The 8,685-nt window shown below is 41.6% G+C and overlaps 1 non-coding gene across 1 annotated transcript; it reads left to right on the top strand.

Annotated features, from left to right (window-relative positions):
* The first annotated feature begins 7,179 nt into the window (after positions 1 to 7,179).
* On the top strand, positions 7,180 to 7,251 carry TRNAY-AUA (transfer RNA tyrosine (anticodon AUA)). Its single transcript has one exon. It is a non-coding gene; the product is annotated as a tRNA-Tyr (tRNA).
* Positions 7,252 to 8,685: the final 1,434 nt, after the last annotated feature.

Below are 8,685 nucleotides of genomic sequence, written 5' to 3'. Positions count from 1 at the left end.
TAACACCCAGCCCTGTAATGCCATCTGGTCTATTGGGTTTAAGAAGAATGTAGGAAATTTGGCTCAAGTCTAGAGGAACTGTAGAGATAACAATAATTTATGAAATGATCTATCTGAAGAGCTTTATGGGGTTGGCCTTATTTACCTAAATAAGAGCAGCTAGAAGAATATTCTTCTGATGTATGTGAAAGTGAAAGTTACTCAGTCCTGTCTGACTCTTTGTGACCCTGTGGGCGGTAGCCCACCCAGATCCTCTGTCCATGGAATTCTCCAAGCAAGGATACTGGAGTGGGTTACCGTTTCCTTCTCCAGGAGATATTCCCGCCCCAGGGATAGAACCCAGGTCTCCTGCATTGCAGGCAGATTCTTTACCATTTGAGCCACCAGTGTATAGGGTTGGTTTTACCTGAGAAGGTAACTGGTGCCTTTGCATTTTAACCAGGAAGTGAAAAAAAGGAAAAGGTTGACATTTAGGTGTGTTTAAATTAAGTTAGATCTGCAAGAGAATTTCGCTAACTTCTCAGGTTTTGTAGTGGTGACCCAGAATTGTTTCCAAGTTGTGGAGTACATCTCCGAAAGAGATTTAATTTTTAACTTTTTAAGTGGAAGAGAAACTAGTTCTCTTGCAGGAGGTCATGTATTATTCTCCCTGGAGGCAGGGAGTCTGAACCTTTCTGGGAATCTGTTTCTGCATGTTGAAGGAGAACGTAGGCTCTCACACAGCATTTTCAGATCACTGGATGAGGTAATGAAGGTGATGATACCCTCTGGTCTGGTTCCATCTCCTTGCTATCCTGGGAAGGCCATGATCTACTCAGTCTGAATGGGTAGCACATGGGTTCTATCACAGAGAGCTGTAAAGAGTGTTTGAGAACTTGACTTTCCCGGGGAAATGGAAGGTCCACTTTCCCAATTAATTTGTAAGCTGGATATGGTAGAGATCATTTGAGGGTTCTTAAGGGGTTCCTTTCTCTGTGTATTTTAATGTTGGGGGGTTAATGTAAAGGCCTCTTAAATTAAGCTGAAGCTCAGAATTCCTCTGCACATCTCAAATATACATGTACAATATCTTTCTTCTCTATTTAAAATAAGATTCAAAATTTAACAAGGAAAGTGGCAAATTCTTCGTGTTGTTTTCCACTTAACCCTCAATTACCGTACATCATACTCCAAGGTCGTTTTCTTAAAATTTGCAGTAATATAGATTATTGAGTTTATGTCTCATCATATAATCCAAAATTTGAGAAGTCTGCAATAGTACATGAAACCTTAGTAAAATATGAAAATTATACACATGGGGAAGGAACGAAAAATAAGCAGTGAATAAGATGGCACAAAAAGGAAGCATTTGGTGCAGTGGAGAGGATGCAAGTGCAGGAAACCTAGAATTTAGTTTCTTCCCCAGTAGTAATGAGACCTTATGTGAATCACTTACCAGCATGTCTTGGTTTTTCCATCTGTGAAATAAAAGACTTGGATTAGGTCTTATGATGCTTGTTGGTTCTGAAAAGACCTTTGATCTATGGTTAAAACTCCCTTGGAGAAGATGAGTTTGTTTTCTTATGCCCATTCTATTATTGAAAATCCTCTCAAAGTAGGAGTCTGTATTCAGCTTAATTGACTGGTCCTCAGGTTAGTTAAGGATAGTGTGTTGACTTCCAAGTTCAGAGTCATTAGTTATCAGCATTTGGACCATCTCTCTCACTCCTGTGCTGTCAGTCCATGTGGCTAATTAATTATGGCATCTTTTCCTGTTGAGCCAAAGCTGTGCCTCTGAATCCTTCTCATTACAGCCTGCCATGACCAGGGGGGTAGAGTTGGTTCCTCAGATAAAAACCTATTTACTCACCCTGGCTTATTGTTTGAAGACCTTGGAAGATGAAGACAGTGTAATCTAGGAGAAATAGGTGCCCACCTGAAAGACCTTCCAGTCTAGAGAAATGGTCCAAGGAGCATGAGCAACCATGGTGGTGGGGGGCAGTCACTGTGGGCAGGAATTAGTTTGGATTTTCATCAAGATGTTTCAAATTATGGGCCTGTTTTAACTGTGCTGTCTCATATTGTGGGTACAGAGAATGCTGTGGAAGATAGGTTGAAGTGATTTAAGATGTTTGACTTTTCAACAAATACGTGTTTGAAAGTCCATAGTATTTTGCATAATCACTTCGTGTGGGCTCTGATATGAGGCTGTTTGTAATTTACAGCATGCGTGACATTAGTCTTCAAACTTAATAGTTTCAAAGCCATCCAAGATTTGGGAATTTCATTTAATGCCATGGATAACTCTGCTCTGAGCATCTTTTTTTTTTTTTTAATATCATAGAGGGCATTTATTCATTTACACAGAATGTTTCTTTAGTTCTGATCATTTCTACAAATGTGCACACAGAAATAAGTCAAATATGTGTCTCAAACTGAATCCTCCAGAAATTTAGGTTCATATTTGACTCTATAATTATATCTCTAAAACTCCCATCAACTCCTCAGGTCAACATATCCTTCTGCAGTCCTGCACCACGGCTGGGTCACCTTTGCTTTTCTCATCACACTAAGCTGATATCTGAAACCAGGTGTGTGTTTTCCCATCATAATGTGCTTATGTCCTAGATTTCAGTTTTCAAGTGTCCAGAAGAAAGCTTTTGATAGAAGCAACCAACTAGGCAGGGTATTACAATATTATGTATTGGGACTCAGGTGCTCTGAGCATCTTTGAAGACCAGGCTTAGAGTGGGTAGAGATGGGAATAATTTTGTATTTGGTGGCACAGAGACAGAAACAGTTTTTATATGGGTATATACATATTAGAAACATAGCGTATGTGTAATTTCTGTGTATTTTAGGAGGAATTTATTACTCTACATGTGCCCTATTTGAAATTTATGGTAAGAATATGGCAAAAGAGAAAAATATATTAACATTTGGTGTTTCATTGTATTCATAAAAGGCTGTTGTCACATCCCTTGACTTTTTACAATGAAAGAAAACGTCCCTAGTGATGGAGCATTAGGGTTTCTGGATCAGGCTTTAGAATTTGAGCAGCACTGGGCTCATCTCTGTTCCCTGGCTCAGTTATGCACAAAGGTCCTTTTCTAGGTCACATATCATGTTGTATTCCAAAGTACACTTTCTTTTAATTTACAACTTAATTTTCAACCTAATTCAGAAGATTGATACTATAATGCTATTTGCAGAAGTATTGAAATGTCAGTAAGTTTTATTGTAGTAATAAAGAGTATTCCATATATCACAGACTCTATAGGGATCCTTGCTTTTTACATAGATCTTCATAGCAACAACCAGTGGCTAAATGCTGGCAATCATTAATTTTTAAAGAAGACATGGTTATGATGAGTTGAGGAATTAAGGCTGGTAGTGAAGAATGAACTTTAATTTTTTGTCACCTTTTTTTTTTTTTTTGGTTGCATGCTAAGGTGAGGCGACAGCAAGATGATAAAAAATGGCCCAAATCCCAGGTTCCTAATACTTAAAATGCTGTCTGCTCATAAAAAGATTTCAGTTAGGGAGAGGCCTTCTTTGAGCTCCCGGTAACAAATGGGTATCAGTGGCCCATGAAATAATCAATGCCACTAATCCATCCTAGGACCTGCCAATATGTTAATGGCCCTGGTGCATCGTTATTGCTACAAGACCATAAATCATTCCAGGACCAGAATGCATCGCTGTCGAGGCCTCAAACCCCTTGCCTAGAATAAAATGCTGCCTCCTAACAATTAATGTCCAAACATTTTGCAGCTTTGTGCCTTGATTGTTTTCAGATGCTAAAAAAGTAAGTAGGACAGATTGTAAATCAATAAAACTATAAGACAAAGTGTTTTAATAATAGGAAGGTTCAGAGTAAATCATAGTTCTGTGTTTATTATTGCTTTTGGGGTTATAAATAAAGTTACTTTCTACTACCCAGTGAGGCTACTGAATTAACATGGGTGCCCAAGGACAGGGATAACCTCTCTGAATGGGGTCCCCTTCTCTTATATCACCCCGAGAAGCCAAATCAAGCCAACTGGAACCACAAACCCAACTTTATATTGGAGGGCAGTGTTGAGTATACAGTGGATCTGTTTTAGAGACAGTCCCTCTTGGAAATGGCAAAAGTAGCTCAGTATAAAATGGTTTCTTTGGCAGCATCAGATTTCAAATATCCAGTATGGTGAGGTTTCAGTGTGTGGTTATTTATTAGCCATTGCTAATATGGGTGATGGAATGATTTTTACAGTGGTACCCAAGTTAGCTTGGAGTTCCTAGGGGCTTTCACTCATGCTTCTTTCCATTAAATTATCTAACCTAGGAGGTTGACTTTGGCCGTAGAAATACACTGTTGCCAACCACAGGCAAACCTGAGAAGATCTTACTTAGGAAACAGAGTTGCATCCAATTGATCTGCTTCCCTTTGGTCAGTGTCAATTTAGTTTCCTATTGAAGGTGTGGAGAAGCACACAGGATAGAAAGTCATTAACTCCACCTTGTAGACACAGAGTTTATTTGCTCCCATTATGGTGTTCCTTGTTCTGCAGCTGTACTTTCGACATGACGAAAGGTAGATAGCCATCCTGGAAAGGTGGGCTTGTCACTTGCTTGGGGAGTCACAAATCAAAGGACAGCGGCTTGTAGTGTTAACCATGAACTGGCTGGCGAGCGGGATTCTGACTATAAGTGGAATTGAGACATAGAACCTGGTTGAGCCTATTTCCTGTGTCAGGTTGAATGTGGTAAGGAACCAAGAAGGTAAACAACCAAATGAAAATAGTAGAGCGTGGGGTTTGGGGGTGCCTCTAGCATTCAGTTAGAGCGATGATGTTGAAAAGACACCACGTCCCCACCAAATGCCCTGAAGTGCCGTGCTCCCAAACACGCGTTCAGCCACTGTCACGTGGCGGACACCCCTCTCTGGCACTCGTATGTCCTTGCCCCCAGTTCTGGTGGATGTTTGTAGTTTATTTTGGTGCTCAGGAAATAGCACAGGAAAAGGCCAGAAAAACAATGGCTCCGTATAGACAGAAAGACAATTAAAACTGATATGACTCTTAGCAGAAGTGGCAAGAGCAGGCAGGATGGAAGTAATTTATTCAACGAATTGTCCAAATACATAAAATTGCACTGATGTATGGTGTAGCGGTGGGACAGTGGAAAATTTGATAGTCGTTTCCGTTGTATGAATTACTCAGACAGGATGCCTTTGTGAAGTATGGGGGTTTGTTTAATGTTCTGACAACAATTTAGATCCTGTTATGGTTATTGCAGTGTAATGCCATAGTAAAAATTGAACATGACACACCAGCAATTTATTATTTGTGTGTTTTTTAACCTTGAGTATCGGATTGTTTGTCCAAGCATATCCTTTGATTTGCTATGAAATTTATTGTTGATAAAAACAATCAGATTTCCATTAGAAGCAAAAAATATTATTATTATTTTTTTTTGCCATGAACCATGGATTTAGGGAAAAAATTCAAACCAGGCTACAGGACTTATGACAGGTAGACTCATGACATTATATGGTAATTCAGCATGAAAGAATAATTGTGACACTCTACTTGGTTGTGGAGTATAATCGTGCTGTGAGGTTCAATTCACTGAAAGGCCAAATTATCTTCAACTACATTAGTCTGACAACCTATAATGCTTTGCAGAAGCAATTTGTAGACGTTTCACAGAGTGCCAGCAAACAGGGCTCCCCATTATGCCACCCATTAACAAATTTGTGTAGGGAGAAAAGTAACTTTTCCATTTTCCTGACTGTTTTCAAGCTTTGCAACATAATAAATAGCTAATAGTAGTATTTGCATTGCCATTTACTGTCTTCGTTTTAAAATTTATCTAAGGCATGGGAGGAGAGATTTATATCTGCAGCTCTGCAGCCTGAGAAATATTGATAGTTTCTTTGACTTAAACAATAGCATGGTGCAGTGGAGAGAACGTGGCGTTTGGAGGTGAGTGGTCTGGGTTGTTGTTGAAATTCACCATCTGCCCCCCACCCACCCCCCACCGCCCGGGCGAGACCTTTGTCTTGCCAGGTCTTATAACCTTATTCACTTTGGACCTCAGTTGCCCCATCTCTAAGTTGGGGATTATGTTCCTCTCACCTAAGAATCTCTGTCTGGGGTTAAGAGGTTCTTAGTGTTGTCCCTAGCCACTGGGAAGTCTATCTGGAGTAGTTGTGGAGTAGGGGACTCTCGCCCCTTTTGTACTGCTGGTTTTAGGGAACGGAACCACAGGATGGATGAGTATGAGGCACTCTCAGCCCTGTGACTCAGCTAGAATTTGCTCCTGAGCGTGTTTTGCTTGGCTGCATCCATCTGTAGAGGCCCATTTCCAAGTAGAACCCAAGGCCATGTCAAAATAGATTGTTTAACTTTTATATTCTCAAATATAGAATAAGCAGTTTTCTTAAAAAAAAAAAAGATTGCAAAAGCTACCCATGTGCTACAGAAATTCAGGGACACAGCATACAGCATATTTGATGAACTTAAAAAAAAAAAAACTTTCTTCATAAATCACGTTGGATGAGTACTAAAAAAAGTTGGTTTTGTTTGCAGGTGCTACTGCATGTGGAGATGTACAGAGCTGTGTGGCTCCGTGTCCTAAATATTTAATAGGGCTTTTCCATTTTCACCTGGCTTTTGGGCACTGGAAGAAGCCAGGTGTGTTTCTCCTGAAGGCTGGTGTCACTTGTATGTTCGTTCTTTTTAGTTCCTGTGATTTGCTGCTTATTTTCTGAGCCGAGCACTCCTGGATTGAAATGGGACTTATAGGAGTAGTCGGTTTGCAGAGAAAGGCTCAGCAGCAGGAATGGCCCCTCCTTGTCTTTGTCCCCTCCATCGCAAGGGTTTCCATAACACGGTCTCACACCGCAGGAGTGAATGGGCATGAGGATAAATCACTCACTATCTTCAGTGATGGATTTATGATTTATGATTTTAAGAACCATCAAACTTTCCCCACCATTTTTGAGAAGGGGTGGTATGAATCCCTCTGTGTCACATGGTGGTGTTAGTTTCCTCATCAGGGACTGGCCCTTCATTATGACAGGCCATTAGGCCTCATACCTGCTGCTCCCAGAGGAGGTGATGGCTTTTCCTAAGGGTCAGTTTGAATTCAGCCCTTCCTGTTAGAATCTAAGAGATAAACCATCTTTTTGGTTTTTTAACTTGATCTTGGGCTTCCCTGGTAGCTCAGATGGTAAAGCGTCTGCCTATAATGCAGGAGACCTGGGTTCGATTCCTGGGTTGGGAAGATCCCCTGGAGAAGGAAATGGCGACCCACTCCAGTATTCTTGCCTGGAGAATTCCATGGACCGAGGAGCCTGGTGGGCTACAGTCCACGGGGTAGCAAAGAATCAGACATGACTAGAAAAAGAAATAGGATGATAATCTTAGTAGCTATTTCTAAGGACTTGACCTACCCTTCTTGTTTGACTGGGTGGGAGGGTTTTTACTTGATTATTAAAGCTCTTTTTTATAGTTAAAAAATGAATTTATTTTTGACTGTGCTGGATCTCTGTTGCTGTACCCGGGCTTTCTCTAGTTGCGTTGAGTGGGGGCTGCTCTTTGTTGCAGCACACCAGCTTCTCATTGCCGTGGCCCCCCTTGTTGCCAGGCATGGGCTCCAGGGTGCACGGGCTTCAGTAGTCGCGGCACATGGACTTAATTGCCCTGTAGCATGTGGAATCTCCCTGGAGAAGGAATCAAACCCATGTCCCCTGCATTGGCAGGTGGATTCTTAACCACGGGACCACCAAGGAAGTCCCTAAAGCTCTTTTTATTTTAGTGAAACTTAGAGGATATTTCTGGACTCTTGGAATAGAGATGTTGAATCAGTGGTCCTCGGTTGACTGTTTCTCCCTCCGTAAGTTGAAAAAAAAATGTGTATGTTTTTCCTGCCTGGTGGCCCTATGCTCTGGGGAATTGCTTTTCCAATGTGTGACTAACATTTCCAGGCGGACTGTAAAGAAAGTGTAAGAAGTTTAGTGCAATCAGTCAACATTACTGCAAGCATCACCTCTACTGTGGAGGGAGAGTTAGTCATCCTCGCTTTGGTACAAAGGGTGACCCATGGGCAGCAAGCGCAGGTGAAAACAGGAGGGGCCTCGCGAGTAGGGAGGCCCTTAGAGTAAGCACGAATGCAGTTACAGTGGGAGAATACATACGGAGAAGGAAAAGAGTTGCAGGGGGGTTGTCGGTGAGTGGGCGTAATGGATTGTTCTGAAGGTCTGGGGTCCCAGGAGTATAGTTACGGACAAGCTGGAGCATCCATGTTTACGCATAGCGCTCTTCAACCTAATTTTGGCTGAACTGTTGCTGACTTCCTTCGTGTTCCTTGGTCACCCACCTGCAGAAAGGGCATGGAGGGAGATGATTGTTGACTTTATGGTTATGGAACCCAGCTAATCGGTGCTCCCGCTGGGCTGTAACTTGTTATGCCTGAGTAGTTCTTACACCGGGTCTGAAGATTTTTTACTGGCAAAAGGGAAAAAAAAAACACTCATTTCTCATGACCCAAGGCCCCTACTGGGAGGGAAGCTCTCATCTCACATGGAGGGAAAACACAGTGATACCTCCTGATACAGAGGTTTCTGGAGGGATTTAAATATGACCAGTGTAGCTCCTTAGCCCTGCTTTGGAAAACCATGGGGTTTCACAGAATGAATGCTTGTGCAGCCCTGTTTGA

Source organism: Bos mutus, chromosome 28 (assembly GCF_027580195.1).
Source record: "Bos mutus isolate GX-2022 chromosome 28, NWIPB_WYAK_1.1, whole genome shotgun sequence".
NCBI lineage: Eukaryota > Metazoa > Chordata > Mammalia > Artiodactyla > Bovidae > Bos > Bos mutus.
Note: the sequence above shows the minus strand (reverse complement) of the source record. Positions and strands in the feature narration are given on the sequence as shown.